The following is a 16,806-nucleotide window of genomic DNA, read 5'->3' as shown; positions in this document are numbered from 1 at the left end:
ATGCAAGCTCTAAGCAGGTCCTCCAAGATCTGAATCACCCTCTCAGACCATTAGTATGCGGATGAAAAGTTGTACTTAATGTAAACTTGGTACCCAATGCTTGATGCAGACTCTTCCAGAATACAGACGTTAATCTCGGGTCCCTGTCCGAAACAATGGACACTGGAATCTTATGCAGTCTGACTATCTCTCTGATATACAGCTCTGCGTACTGAGTCATGGTGAAAGTCTTTTTGATCGGTAGAAAGTGTGCTGCCTTACTGAGCCGATCAACTATCACTCAAATGGCATTATATTCCCCAGTTGTCCTCATTAGCCCTGTCACAAAATCCATGGTGATGTTCTCCCATTTTCACTCGAGAATAGGGAGCGGTCTCAGCTTTCTTGCCAGTCTTTGATGCTCTGCCTTGACATGTTGACACGTCAAACACTCCTACACGAAACGCAAAATATCTCGCTTCATGCCCGGCCACCAATATAGAGTCTGTAGATCCTTATACATCTTCGTACTCCCTGGATGAATGGAGAACCGGGTGTTGTGGGCCTCTCTCATAATATCCGCTCTAAGGGAATCACCGCTAGGAATCCACAATCGGTCACGATATCTGACTATGCCGTCCTTTACTGTATACAACCTCAGGCCCTTAGACTTGTCCCTCTGTATCCATTTCTGCAACTGCTCGTCAGAAGTCTGCCTTGCTCGAATCCTGTCCCTCAGTGTCGACTGTACTGTCAGGGTGGAAAGGCTAGGGGCATCGCCCCTGGCATACTGCAAGCTCAAACCTTTGAATCTTTGCCTGCAATGGCCTCTGTACCGACAACTGAGCAATCACTGCATCCTTCCTACTAAGGGCATCCGCGACTACCTTAGTCTTACCCGGATGGCAGCTAATGTCGCAGTCATAATCCTTCACTAGCTCCAGCCACCTCCGCTGTCTCATATTCAGCTCTTTCTTCGTGAAGAAGTACTTCAGACTCTTGTGATCGATGAAAATCTTGCACTTCTCCCCATACCGATAGTGCATCCATATCTTAAGGGCGAATACCACTGCTGCTAGCTCGAGGTCGTGAGTCGGATAATTCTTTTCATGGACCTTCAATTGTCTAGACGTGTAGGCTATAACTCTGCCATGTTGCATCAGAAATACGCCCAAACCAAGCTTCAAAGCATCTGTGAAAAGCAGAAATTCTCCTTGCCCTGATGGCATAGATAGAACTAGCGTTGAAGTCAACACTTCAGCTTCTCAAAACTCTCCTGACACTCTGATCCCCAAATGAATTTGGAATTCTTCTTCATCAAGGCGGTCATGGGTACCAAAATAGAAGAAAATCCCTGAATAAAATTCATGTAGTACCCAGCAAATACCAAGAAGCTACGGATCTCGGTCATACTCTTAGATACTTGCCAATATCTGACTGCCTCAATCTTGCTGGGATCAACCTCTACTCGATCTCGGGATATGATGTGGCCCAAAAATGCCACTCTGTCTAGCTAGAACTCACACTTGTTAAACTTGGCATATAACCGTCTATCTTGTAAGGTCTGCAGCACGGTCCTCAAATGCTGATCGTGCTCCTCTCTGCTCTTCAAATAGATCAGGATGTAATCTATGAAAACTATGACGAATGGTCCAAATACGGCTGAAACACGCGATTCATGAGATCCATAAAGATCGCTGGCGCATTCGTTAGTCCGAAGGGCATCACCATAAACTCATAGTGCCCACAACGCGTCCTGAAAGCCGTCTTGTGCACATCAAACTCTCTCACCTTCAGCTGGTGGTATTTTGATCGGAGATCTATCTTTGAAAACACTGATGCTTCTTGAAGCTGATCAAATAGGTCTTCAATCCTAGGCAGAGGACATTTGTTCTTGATTGTGACACTGTTCAGTTCCCTGTAAACAAAGCAGAGCCGCATGCTGACGTCTTTCTTCTTCAAAAACAGTACCAGAGCGCCTCATGGAGAAAAACTCAAGCGAATGAAACCCTTTTCCAACAAATCCTGTATTTGATCATTCAGCTCTTTCATCTCTGCATGTAACACGTACTTCTAAACTACTTAAAATTTGCAAAAAAATAAATTTTTTTTCTTAAATAAGTAATAATCTTTAAATATGCGATATAAATCAAATGCTTGATTAAATATTTGAAATGTAAACGAACTTGCAACAAGTATTTGTTTTAAGCACAAGAAGTAATTTCATTAAAATCATAGTAATTAAATTTTAACATGCATAAAATCCTTGAAAACAAAAGCGGTCCTCGGGTTAGGCCTCCGCACCGTCCGAGCCAACTCACTGGTCCCCACCTCTCACCTCCTCATACTCGTCCTCACCTGCATCGATCAACTCTAGTGAGTCTGAAGACTCAACATGTATAAACTGAGCATAGCATATAATACATAATAAAACCACATGCTTTTTAAAGTAACACATACATACTAAAACTTTGAACATACTTACTTAAACATAGACGTGCCATCAATTCATAAATATTTTCATAAACGTGCTTGCATCATACATACTTAAACATGTATCCTCATCATTTTGCGTATAGATATGTTTCAAAGCAAGTGACTCATAACATAATTGCGCCTGATCAGACAAAACCAGAGTACTGGGCTGGAAGGGAAGTCAACTACCACATACATAAGATCCCTGGTCATACTTTATTTGGTGGATTGGTCCCTGATCATAATTTATCGCTTTCCAATCCTGATCAAAACCCGGTCATACTTTACCGAGGTGGAGAGGTCCCCGGACACGTTCTCCAGCTTCGAAACCCGTTCAAAATTGGTCACAAGACAATTAGCAAACCTATAAAACATAAACATTTTCTTTTGTACGTCGAACATACTTACAAAGCGTTGAGGGATTCGTTGGATCTCGCTTGGGCTACTGCTGCACATACTAACACGTTTCGCATGCAACTTACATTCCACGACTTAACCGTACCAAACGTACTCATTCCCGAAGTTATTAAATAATTTATGACCTTCTAGACCACCCGGGACTTGACCATGTTTAACCATCATACTGAACTGTAACCTCGATCCCCGAAAACAATTCCAATATGAAGTATGAACATTCCCAAAACAATGGAAGACGCGTACCAAGACTGCCCAAAATAGTAACACAAACAACCCTGAACTAGCGCCTAGGCGTCGAGACAGGCAGCGACGCGACGCTACAAGCACCGAAGTGCTAGCGCTGTGACACCACATGAGCAGCGCCGTGGCGCTACAAACACCAAAATGTTGGCACTACGGTGCCACGAGGTCAGTGCCGCGGCGCCCGACCTGCGAAACAATTTCCCAAAAATGATTCTTGATAAAAAAACTCTATGCCATACCCAACCGACTCGAACCAACCCATAGAGACACATCCTAGGACACTAAAGCATTGACTCAAACCCATAAAAATGCCCTAACATTCCCCAAGCAATGACACGCAACCACAATGCATCACATTCCCATAAACCCGAAATTCGGCATAATTTGCTTCCCTACGACTTCTATTGAAACCAAAACCTTACCGACTCGAAACGAAGCATCAACTAGCATTTGATCACAACACATGACCACTCGGCGATTCACAACAAAGCCTGCAACCAAATAACTCAAGAAACATGAAGAACATATTTTTAAAAAAGGTCACAGTTTGAGCAGTCACACGAAAAAGATCATAAATCACTCGTTTTTTGTACAAAAATTACGAATTTACTGCCAAATCGAATGTATCAAAAAGTACTAAGATTTTCCAAAAAACCAACCTAAAATTCACAATACTCGAAATGACAGCAGACTCGGTTTTGAGATCTAAAATTTTGATCCAAAATCATTTCAAACATTTTTTCTCAAACTTTCGCATAGCATAAACGGATTTTACATACAATATGCATCAAAATATTTACTATGACAAGATCGATGCAAAAAATGAAAGATTATACATACCTTGATGATTATACTCACGAAACGACGAATAATGAAGCGAGGATATGCGAGAGTCGATCCGGACGACTTGTGGCACGATTCTTTCTACAAAACCATCGTGACTCTTCTGAAAAATCGAGGGGACGGGGTGGCTGCTAGAAGAAACCTCTAGAACCCTATGTTTTCTCTCAAAAATATGAAAACAAAATGTGTGTGTGTAGTGTGTGCAACCGAAGGTGTGTGGGTTTGTGAGTAACATGTGTGTGTGTAGGGAATTAATTAGGGGCTAAACATTGCTTAGGTAAATAATTAGTAAGAAAAATAATACTAATCTAATTATCTAACCCCACTCAAGGATTTAATAAAATAATTTATAATGTTTAAAAATCCCCACTACTCAACTCAGTATTTTTGAAAAACTTAAAATCTTGAAATCACTTAATAAATTAAATTAGGCTTTAAAATGCTTAAAATTCCCTAAATCATTTAAAATATCAATTTTCTTGACTTGAAATAAAATACCGCATTAATAGTAAATCGGCTAAATCGTCACCGGTCTGTTTTCCCAATCCCGCATTGAATATTCGCCTGAAACATAAAAGTCAAGAAAACGTTTTACGGGCATCAAATAAACATGTAATAATTTAAAATAATTCAAAATCATAAATCATGCATGGTAAAAAAATCATTTTATAATTAAATAAATAATTTAACAATTAAATAAATGCAAGGTTTTATGTGTAGTGATTTTGGGCTCTACAGTTCCTCCCCCACTTAAATTAATTTCGTCCTTGAAATTAACTCTTACTAAATAATTTCGGGTAGCGACTCCTCATATCTACTTCGGCCTCCCAAGTGACCTCTTCCACTGATTGATTCAGTCACTGGACTTTGACCAACTTGGTCACTTTGTTCTAAAGTCTCCGCTCCTGTCTGTCCAGAATTCGGACAGGTCTTTCTTCGTATGACAGATCTGGAGCAAGCTGCAACGGCTCAAAACTCAAAACATGTGAAGGATTTGTTATATACTTCCTCAGCATCAAAACGTGGAACACATTGTGTATTCCGGCCAGATTCGGCGGTAGAGCTACACGATAAGCAAGTGTCCCAATCCTGTCAAGAATTTCGAATGGCCCTATGAATATCGGACTCAGCTTGCCTCTCTTCCCAAAGCTCATGACATCTTTCATAGGTGCTATCTTCACGAATACGTGATCTCCTACGGCAAATTCGAGATCCCTTCTTCTCTTGTCAGCATAACTCTTTTGGCAACTCTGGGTGGTCTTCATCCTGTCTCGGATCTTGATTACCGCGTCTGCAGTCTGTTGAACAATCTCTGGGACAAGTTCTGATCTCTCACCGACTTCATCCCAATGAATCGGTGATCTGCACTTCCTTCCATACAGTACTTTGTAGAGAGCCATACCTATAGATGATTGGAAACTGTTCTTATAGGTAAACTCCACTAGAGGTAGTTTCTATTCCCAATTCTCATGGAAATCGATCACACAGGCTCGCAAAAAATCTTCCAGTATCTTAATCACTCACTCAGACTAGCCATCTGTCTGAGGGTGGAATGCCGTACTGAATTGCAACTTCCTCCCCATGGCTTCATGTAAACTCTTCTAAAAGAACGATGTAAATCTCGGGTCCCTGTAAGACACAATAGAAACCGGGATCCCGTGCAATTGGAATATCTCTCGGATATAGAGCTCTGCATACTGAGTCATGGAGAAAGTCGTCTTCACCAATAAGAAGTGTTCCGATTTAGTACGTCAATCCACTATAACCCAAATGACATTCGATCCTCTGACTGATTTCGGCAATCCAAAAAGAAATCCATGGTGATATTCTCACATTTCCACTCGGGAATAGGGAGCGGCTTAAGCATACCTTCCGGCCTCTGATGCTCTGCTTTCACTTGCTGACAAGTGAGACATTCAGATACAAATCGAAAAATGTCCCGCTTCATCTCTGGCCACCAGTACATCATCTGTAAGTCCTTGTACATCTTGGTACCTCCTGGATGGATGGAATACTGAGATGTATGAGCCTCTGTCAAAATATCCTCTCTGATCGAATCAAAACTAGGCACCCACATCATTCCTCTGTACCTCACAATACCTTCGGACACTGTGTCAAATACTTGATCGAGCAAAACTTGCACTGTGGAATCCTCAATAAAGATATAGTTTTATATGCTCAAAAATTAATCGCAAGTGCACGATGTCAAGTTATAGTATAGTGTACGTGAGTACGAGTATCGTTCCACTGAAGACTGTATTTAACAATTATTATTTTCAGTTACTGAACATTTAGCAACGAAAATTGATTTGATTGTTTTAACAATACTATTTTTGAACAAATATGCAAATAAAAAGATTCAATAATTAAATGATGAAAGATAACATTTAAAATGGTTGATTAAAATTCAATGAAAAATGGATTTGTTGAGAATTTCGGTTCACCTATCCCTCGTTAATTAATTAATTTATTCGGTAATGATCATATGCTTCCGACAGGATTTCCTATTCAATTGAACGCACTCTCTCGAGCTATGCCAAACTAATTCTACTCAATGAAGTAATTAAATGTCTTTAATTATTTATCAAGAATGAATCGCATTTCGATCTATGAAATCCCCTAGTTTTTGACCCTTAGGACTATGACTATCGGCGCGTATCCAACTTCATATATCTATGCAAATTGTAGATCCACGGATTATACTATTCGTTCCTATCACAAGTTATTCTCTCGAAATCACTCACAATATAAAAACGTTGTTACAGTTAGCTACGCTCTAATAACACGATAAAACAATAGTATAATCAAGAACAAATCAGAAATCGAGAGGTAAATTAATTATATCAAAGTTTGGGGTAGGATCCCCTTAAATCCCAACAAATATTAAAGGTTTAGCTACTAGAATTCATGGTAAAACTAAACAAAACAAAGTTTAAAGAAGAGAAACTAGATCAGAAATACTAGGCGTGACGAAAATCGCGAAGACGACGCCCGAAAATCTTCAAATCTTCAGCTTCAGGCGCAAAGTGCTCTCCAAAGCTTGTGGCGGCTCTCAATGAAGTCTGAATATCCTCTTAATTTCGTGCTTCTCCTCCTTTTTCAGCCCCCACTACCTTCCAAGTTGAAGAAGAGATAAAATAGGAATCTTTCCATGTTGAGTCGCGCTGGGGCGGTCAAGTTTCACCGCCCTAGCGCGAGGTCTTCTGCCCTGTTGTGTGCTTCGCAACCTCGCGCGCTGGGGCGGTCGAGTTTCACCGCCCTAGCGCGAGGTCTTCTGTTATTTATTTTTTCAGTCTCACGCGCTGGGGCGGTCAAGTTTGACCTTCCTAGCGCGACACCTTCTGCTTGACACTTGTTTCCTTGCTGCACTCGCGCTGGGGCGGTCAAGTTTCACCGCCCTAGCGCGAGGTCTTCTGCCACAAATTCTCTTTTTCTCTCATTTTTGCACGAATCTCCTGCATTTTCACACCGAGACACATGATTAATAATAAAACATAATATAAACTAAAATGTGACAAAACGCATGCACTTTAAAGATAAATGCAACACAACGAAACAAAACATGACATGAAAAACAAGTAAAATCCACCTATGTCAACCCCCCAATACTAACCTTTTGCTCGCCCTCGAGCAAAATAGGTGACAAGACGGAATGGAACATGACATAAATTAGCTCGACAGTGGATTAATAGTCATCAACTAGCCTCAGCGAAACTCAACATATTCCCTTGTCAATCAACAAAAAAGCACAATTCTTCGCACTTCCCTTGGTCTAGACATCGTTTCAAATAAAGCCTGAACGTTTGTGTGTGTTGTTAGTCCTAGCATCACAAATGATAGAGGGATCCATTCTCAACCATTGTCTGAGATTTAAATCAGTCTGTTAGTGTAAATATCACTCTCCTTTATTCCTTTGCACTCAGTATCCATCAGCAACTACTTTTTTTTCTGAATAAGAATACAGTAATGAAAGGACTATATTAGAACTTTTCATTTCAGATTCAACTCCATGTGTTTTGCATTTTTAGCCAGGAATAGGATTTCATTCCTTTATTCGGCTCCTCAACACCTTACATCTCCAACTTTAGCCAGGAATAGGATTTCATTTCTTTATTCGGCTCCCCCACACCTTACATCTCCATCTTTTTCTTTTTCTTCCCTTTTTTCTTTTTTTTCGATGCTGACAGATACCTCGATTCAAGAGAATGTCATCAAGTTCAATTACACCTTCAAACATCTTCCTTCCCCACTTTAGTTTTTAAATTTTCACCATCTTATCATGTATGCTTCTAGTTCCAACATTTGTGCAAAGAGAGTTCAATGTTTTAAATAAAACTGTATATCTTTACCATAGTATGTGCTAAAGGTGTGCGAATACACGACAGAAAGAGCATGTCTCATCACTTCCTAATCATCCTTGGCTAACAATGTACTACTCCAAACACTGTCGGCTGACACACAAACATATGCAAAACAACTAAGACTACATGCCAACGAACAATACGACCAAAGCACCAACACGACAAAGACGACACAACACCCATCCTCCTCCAATACTAAAGTCGAGCATTGTCCCCAATGCAATAGATGATAGAACGGAGACAGATGGGGCACAACAAAATGGACACAATATAACTTAAGCATGTAATAGTAAAAGAAATAAATAAAATGAATGGAAAGAAATGCAGTAAATAAAAGAAGGGATAGAAGTGACTCCCCTCTCACTGATCCTCCTCCTCGTCATCGGGTGGTGCAACTCCATGCTCCCCATCTTCGGCCTGAGGATAAGCATACTAGAAGGGGAAAGGGGGTGGGTATGCCGGTGGTGGCGGGTAAGCTACGGTGTCAAGGCCCATGTGCAATTCCATCCCACGTACCAGAGACTCCATCGATGTCATGTGTGCGCAATGGACAGTGTTATACTGATCTTGATGGACCGCAAAGGCACACAACTCGTCCACTCTATCAATAATGGACCGGGGGCGGGGCTGTTGGGGTAGTGGTGGGTGGTTGGCGGCCGCCTCCTCCTCAGGTACCTCTGGGAAGTCAATAGCACGCTTTCCTCTCTTTGTCTTCACCCACGAGGCGTCAATGGGCCTCATCGGTTGTAGCCATTCGTCTTCCACATTAACGATTACCCCGGCTCGCACACACAGCTCGGTAATAATATTAGGAAAGAATAGGGCGATGCTCGAGCTATGTGTGGACTGCTGGATCTGCGAAAAGATCACCCGGCCCACATTAATGGGAATCCTCTCTACTAATGCGTACACCATGATGGCGCGGTCCTTCTGAACGTCACTGGTATGTGACACTGGCATCAATCGTTTTGATAGGAATGCATACCACATTGCGGGTTTGAACAACAAATATTTTTCCAGAAAGCAACTCGGAGTCTTCCACCTAGCCCCAGGGTAACATATAGATTGCAAAATGACTTCGAAATTCGGATTGGCGATTAGCGCCTCTAAATCAGACTCATCAACTACAAGGGTAGCTAATAATGCAATTATCGTGGTTGAGTCGAAAGAAACTAGCTTACCCCGTACCATAGCCGCTCCATCAGTACTCTCGGCGGCGTTGGCATAGAATTCTTGCACAAGCGGAACCACCGCGGCCTTAGATGGCGCACAAAAAGATTCCCATCCCCGGTTCGCAATAGCACGCATCAAACCTAATGACCCCGAAGATAATTCAAACCCCTTCTCTGGAATGGGGCGCCTATGAACTTTGGCATGTTCATATCTCTGTCAGGCTTCCTCGGTGACAAATTTATCTCGGATACCAGATGATGATGAGGAAGAGGCGTGTGTTACCTTGGATTTCTTTGGGGCCATGAATGAATGCGTGTGTGGAGGGTTGCCAAGTTAATCCGCGTGGTTGTCCTGAATGTGAGTGAAGAATGGAGTCACCAACTGATTGAGTGCTCTGGGAGTGTAAGAACCCGAGAATCTGCAATTCAAGAAGAAATTTGAAGGTGAGGGGCGATTTTTAGAGTGTTCGGTGTGGGAGGGGAAATTGGGGCGTGCAGAATGACAAGGGAAAGGGGAGGTCGCGTTTAAATAACGCGGCGCGCTGGGGCGGTCAAACGCGCGAAGCGTACGGGTGAAAATCAAAAGGGTTGGCGCTGGGGCGGCAAAGTTTGGCCGCCCTAGCGTGCGACCCTCTGTTCCCAACGTGCCACTGGTGTTCGCTGGGGCGGTCAAGTTTGACCGCCCTAGCGCTATAGCCTCTGTTTGTTTTTAAATATTTTTTTTATTTATAAAATAAAATAATAAGAGCACAAACTAAAAATTGAAATAAATGCAAGAAAAGAGAACGAGAGGTAGTTCTCAATTTATAGTCGAGAGCTGGAATTTCGGTCAGTTTCAGTTCGGATTGTCTTGGAACCGGGTGATTTCAAGTTGTGGCTCAATCGTGCCACCCATGTAGTGCTTCAGTCGCTGGGCATTGACCGTAAATGTCCCATCCTTTCCGTCGTGCAATTCTACAACTCCCGATGGGTAAACTTTAGAAATCACGAACGGACCAGACCATCGTGACTTCAATTTTCCGGGAAACAGTCGCAACCGGGAGTTGTAAAGCAGGACATTTTCGCCTTCTTTGAATTCTCTTTCGATGATCCGTCTATCATGAGCTTTCTTTGTCTTTTCTTTGTATGACAGTGCAAGATCATATGCAAGATTCCGGAACTACTCCAACTGATCCAGTTGAAGGAGACGTCGTTCACCTGCATCAGTAAAGTTAAAGTTTAATGCTTTTGTCACCCAATATGCACGATGCTCTAACTCTACAGGTAGATGACATGCTTTACAAAACAGTAACCTTATGGTGTAGTGCCTATAGGTGTTTTAAAAGCTGTCCTATATGCCCAAAGAGCATCGTCTAACCTCACTGACCAGTCTTTCCTACTAACACCTACCACTTTATCTAAGATTCGCTTTATTTCTCGGTTGGACACTTCCACTTGACCACTCGTTTGGGGGTGATAGGGAGTAGATATCTTATGTGTGACACCATATTTACTTAAAAGTTTTTCAAAGAGTTTGTTGCAAAAATGGGTGCCACCATCACTAATGATTGCTCGTAGTGTCCCAAACCTGTTAAAAATATTTTTCTTTACAAATTTCAGGACCACTTGAGAATCATTAGTGGCAAATGCTTCTGCCTCTACCCATTTAGACACATAGTCAACCGCAACCAAAATATATTTTTTCGTGAATGAACTGGAAACGGTCCCATAAAGTCTATCCCCCACACATCAAAAACCTCACATTCAATGATGTTATTCAATGGCATTTCATGACGGTTGGAGATGTTACCTGTCCGCTGGCATTTATCACAGGCTAGCACATAAGAACGAGCATCTTTAAAGAGGGTTGGCCAATAAAAGCCGCATTCAAGTACCTTAGATGTCGTCCTTGTTGGTCCAAAGTGACCACCTACCTCATGGTCATGGCAATGATTGAGAATTTGCCCAAACTTCTCCTCTGCAACACACCTTCTTATCATGGAATCTTCACAAATTTTAAACAAAAACGGTTCCTCCCAAAAATAATATTTCACGTCAGAGAAGAATTTCTTTCGTTGGTGAAATGATAGATTTGGTGGTGGTGTGCCTTTGACAAGAAAGTTAACGAAATTTGCATGCCAAGGACAGTTTCTCACCTCAAACAGTTGCTCGTCAGGAAACCAATCATTAATCGCCTGATCTACACAGTCATTACTAACAAGTTCCAGTCTAGACAAATGATCTGCCACCACATTCTCAAAACCTTTTTTATCTTTGATTTCTAAGTCAAACTCTTGCAACAGTAAGATCCACCGAAGTAAGCGTGGCTTTGCATCTTTTTTAGCAAGCAAATATTTCAGTGCTGAGTGATCTGTGTAAAAAATGACTTTGGACAAAACAAGATATGCATGAAATTTGTCAAGCGCAAATACCACTGCAAGTAATTCCTTTTCAGTTGTTGCATAACTCAATTGAGCATCATCGAGGGTCTTACTTGCGTAGTAATATGTATGAAATACCTTGTTTTGCCGCTGGCCAAGCACGGCTCCTACCGTAGTGTCACTGGCATCGCACATAATCTCGAAAGGTAGATCCCAATCTGGTGCTACCAAGACAGGAGCCGTCACCAAGCGCTCCTTCAAGTTCTCATATGCCTGTAGACAATCAGTATTGAAATCAAAGGGCACATCTTTCATAAGTAAGGAAGATAGAGGTTTAGCAATTTTAGAGAAATCTTTGATAAAACGCCGATAAAAACCGGCATGGCCTAGAAAACTTCTAACTCCCTTAATGGATGCCGGAGGTGGTAAGTTCTTGATAACTTCAACTTTTGCCTTATCCACCTCCATTCCATGCCCTGATATCTTGTGTCCCAATACTATTCCCTCTTGTACTATAAAATGGCATTTTTCCCAATTCAGCACCAAATTTGTCTCCTCACATCTCATCAATACCACCTTCAAATTCTGCAAACAGTCATCAAAAGAAGAGCCAAAAATCGAGAAGTTATCCATAAAAATTTCAAGAAAGGTTTCTATCATGTCATGAAATATAGCGGTCATGCATCGTTGAAAAGTGGCAGGGGCATTACACAAACCAAAGGGCATCCTTCTAAAAGCAAAAGTGCCATAAGGACAAGTGAAAGTGGTTTTCTCTTGGTCCTCAGGCGCAATCATAATTTGGTTATACCCTGAATACCCATCCAAAAAACAATAAAACTCATGACCCGCTAACCTCTCAAGCATTTGATCAATGAAGGGTAGTGGAAAGTGATCTTTACGGGTAGCATCATTTAATTTCCTATAATCAATGCACACACGCCATCCCGTAATTGTCCTAGTGGGAATTAATTCATTTTGTTCATTTGTGATCACAGTAATCCCACCTTTTTTCGGCACACATTGAACAAGACTTACCCATACACTATCAGATATAGGATAGATAATACCTGCATCAAGGAGTTTGATAGTTTCTGCTTTTATTACCTCTTGCATATTTGGATTTAATCTTCTTTGAGGTTGCACAAGAGGTGAGTACTTATCTTCCATCAAGATCTTGTGCATGCAGACTGATGGATTGATTCCTTTGATATCCGCCACCTTCCACGCAAAAGCACTCTTGTGTGCTTTCAAAACTTCCAACAGTTTGTCCTCCATCACACCTGTCAAAGCAGCATAAATTATGACAGGTAAAGTGTTATGCTCACCTAGGTATATGTACTTGAGGTGTGGAGGCAATGGTTTTAGCTCAAGCGTCGGTGGCTCCTCCAGGCTTGACTTCTGTGGGATCAATTCTCTTCGATCTCCCAAGTCCTCTAATCTCATCTTTATTAGCCTCTTCCATGGCTGGTTGGCATTGAGGTATGCCACAATTTCGGCTTTCTCTTCGTCCAATTCATCTTCTCTCATTGCAGTGGGAAATGATCATGCCTTAGAAACCGTCGGGGTAGGTACTATCAAAATAAAAATATTTGATGGCACAATTTGCACCATACAGGATGTACGACATATGAAGGGACTGACAAAAAATCTTTTGTCCTTGGGGCACACACAAAAAAGCAAAACTAGTTGTTACATCAATTGAGTCAGAAGAAGAATTAACAATGTTATAGCATAGAAAGCTCGGGCATATGTCAGAACGAGGGTTGAAAATTCTCTCAGAACTGAACCTGCTGCCGGGACTTACAAAAGTGTCACTACTCTTTTGTTATCATTGTGTTACCAGTAAACAACACGGATTAAATTTTGGCACTTCTACTACCAGGAGAAAAAGTATATTGGAGCTGATTCATTCGGATGTTTGGCAAGCACCGGTTGTATCCCTAGGAGGAGCGAGATACCTTGTTCTCGTTTATTGATGATTTCTCTAGGAGATGTTGGGTGCATCCAATAAAGAAGAAATTAGATGTTTTCCAAGTCTTCAAAGATTTCAAAGCGCGGATTGAAATTTATTCTTAAAAGAAAATCAAGTGTTTGAGGACTGACAATGGAGGAGAATATACCAATGACGAATTTGATGCATATTGTCAACATGAGGGCATCAAAAGACAGTTCACGACGGCTTACACACCTCAACAGAATGGGGTGGCGGAGCGGATGAATAGAACCTTGTTAGACAGAACAAGAGTTATGTTGAGGACTGCAGGTCTAGACAAGTCATTTTGGGTGGAAGCAGTCAAAACCGCTTGTTATACTATCAACTGTTCTCCTTCAGTAGCGATTGATCTAAAGACTCTGATGGAGATGTGGACTGGGAAGCCGGCAGATTATTCTCATTCGCATACATTTGGAAGTCCTGTATACGTTCTATACAATGAGCAATAAAGATCGAAGTTGGATTCAAAATCTAGAAAATGTATCTTCTTGGGATATGCTGATGGAGTAAAGGGGTTTCGCTTGTGGGATCCTACTGTTCACAAGCTTGTCATCAGCAGGGATGTTATCTTCGAGGAAGATAAAGTAAAAGGCGACAAAAGAACGCTGAATTCAGAAACTACTATATTTCAGGTTGAAAGTAAGACGGACGAAGGTCAAATTTCTTGTACAGTAATACCAGAGCACGAAGAACAAGAACATGTTGAATCTAAGGTTTCCAATGTGAGGCTGCCAACTCGAGACAGAAGACCACCAAGTTGGCTTTCAGATTATGTCACTGAAAGCAATATTGCATATTGTCTATATCAGAGGATGGTGAGTGATATAGGTGGATTTTACTTGTTTTTCATATCATGTTATGTCGCATTGTGTCGCATTTAACATTTAGATTGCATGAATTTTGTGTTATTTTAGCATAATTTATGTTTTCTTATTGCTCATGTGTTTAGTTGGTTAAAATGCAGGAAATTCGTGCAAAAAAGGGAGAAATTCGAGAGTCATTCGCCCGGCGCATATTTATGTCTGCCCGGGCACCTGAAAGGTAAGGGAGAAGGAGTTTTTGCGAGAGTCATCCGCCCTGCGAAAACTTATGTCCGCCCGGGCGCGTCAAAGAAAAATTAAAAGACAAGATCTGCGCAAACCATCCGCCCGGGCAGAAACTTATGTCCGCCCGGGCGCGCTTGAAATTTTGGAAAGAGTTCTTGGTCGATTCCTTACCTTATTTTCTGGATATGGATGATATGGAAGAGTTTTGGGGACAAAATTCATTATCATTCAGCAGCCATCGAAGCCTTGAGGAGGATTTCGCGCTTGGATTGAAGATTCGAAGGTTTCCGAGCATCGTCTTTGCGTTTTTTGTCAAATCTAGTATTTCTAACTTAGTTTTGATCTTTTAAACATTGTTGAGTTTATTTTTATTATGAATTCAAGTAGCTAAACTTAAATATTTGTTGGGATTTAAGGGGATCCTACCCCGAACTCTGATTTAGTTAATTCATATTTCAGTTGTTGGTTTATTCTTGATTGTGTTACTATTTTTCATTGTGTTGTTAGAACGTAGCTAACTTTAACAACGTTTTATATTGCGAGTAAGTTCGAGAGGATAGCTTGTGATAGGAACGAGTAGCATAGCTCGTGGATCTACAATTTACATAGACATATAAAATTGGATACGCGCCAATAGTCATAGTCCAGTAGGGCGAAAACTAGGGGATTTCATAAACCAATAAGCGATTCACTCATTATAAATAATTAAAGATATTTAATTACTTCATTGAGTATAATTAGTTTGGCATAGCTCGAGAAGACGTGTTCAATTGAATAGGAAATCATGTCGGAAGCATACAATCACTATCGAACGAATTAATAAATTAACGAGGGGTAGGTGAATTGAAATTCCCAACAAATTCACTTCTCATTGAGTTTTAATCAACCATTCTAGATATCATATCTCATTATTTAATTCTTGAATCTTTTTAATTGCATATTTATTTGAGCATAGTAGTGATAAACAATCAATCAAATTTTGTTGCTAAAGATTTGATAACTGAAAATAATAATTGTAAAATATAGTCTTCAGTGGAACGATACTCGTATTCATGTACATTATACTATTACTTGACATCGTGCACTTGTGATTAATTTTCGAGCATACAAAACTATATTTTTATTGAGGATTCCACAGTGCAAGTTTTGCTCGATCAAGTTTTTGACGCCGTTGCCGGGGACTGTTAAGACAATTTTATTTTTAGTTATTTTATTTACCATTTTTTCATTTTTATGAAATTAACACTCCATATTCTATTACAGATATCTCTTCCAGTGCATGCCAAAGTCACTTGACGTGGAGCATGAGCAATTTGACCCTGAAATTGAAAGAACTTTTTGCAGAAGAAGACAGCAGCAGAGACTGAAGGAAATGATGGAGAGGCACGAGCACGAGCATGAGGAGGAACATCATGAGGATAGACATGTTGAGATGCCATGCCGCATACCAATGCTAGAGTATGCCCAGCCTTCTTTTGATGGTGCATGCCCCAGCATTGTGAGGCCTATTGTGCGGGCAAATCACTTCGAAATCAAGCCAGCTATAATTCAGATGATTCAGAATACAGTCCGGTTTGGAGGATCTGCAGTAGATGACCCAAATACGCACATCGCAGATTTTCTTGAAATTTGCGATATTTTTAAATTTAATGGAGTTTCTGATGATGCTGTTAGGCTGCGTTTATTTCCTTTCCCCTTATCTGACAAAGCTAAAGCATGGTTAAATTGTTTACCTGTAGGTTCGATTACCACATGGGAGGACATGGCGAAAGCGTTTCTAATTAAATACTTTCCTCCATCTAAGACCATGAAGCTGCGGGCAGACATCACTACATTTGATCAATTCGAGCAGGAGTCTTTATATGAAGCATGGGAGCGTTTCAAAGATCTATTACGAAGATGCCCGCATCACGAACT

At 41.0% G+C, this 16,806-nt stretch overlaps 1 non-coding gene across 1 annotated transcript; it reads right to left on the bottom strand.

The window, feature by feature from the left end:
* Positions 1-16,700: 16,700 nt before the first annotated feature.
* Positions 16,701-16,806, bottom strand: LOC142533986 (small nucleolar RNA R71). The gene has a single exon (XR_012816859.1). It is a non-coding gene; the product is annotated as a small nucleolar RNA R71 (small nucleolar RNA).

This window comes from Primulina tabacum, chromosome 18 (assembly GCF_025594145.1).
Source record: "Primulina tabacum isolate GXHZ01 chromosome 18, ASM2559414v2, whole genome shotgun sequence".
NCBI classification, from domain to species: domain Eukaryota; kingdom Viridiplantae; phylum Streptophyta; class Magnoliopsida; order Lamiales; family Gesneriaceae; genus Primulina; species Primulina tabacum.
This window is presented reverse-complemented; position numbering and strand designations above follow the sequence as displayed.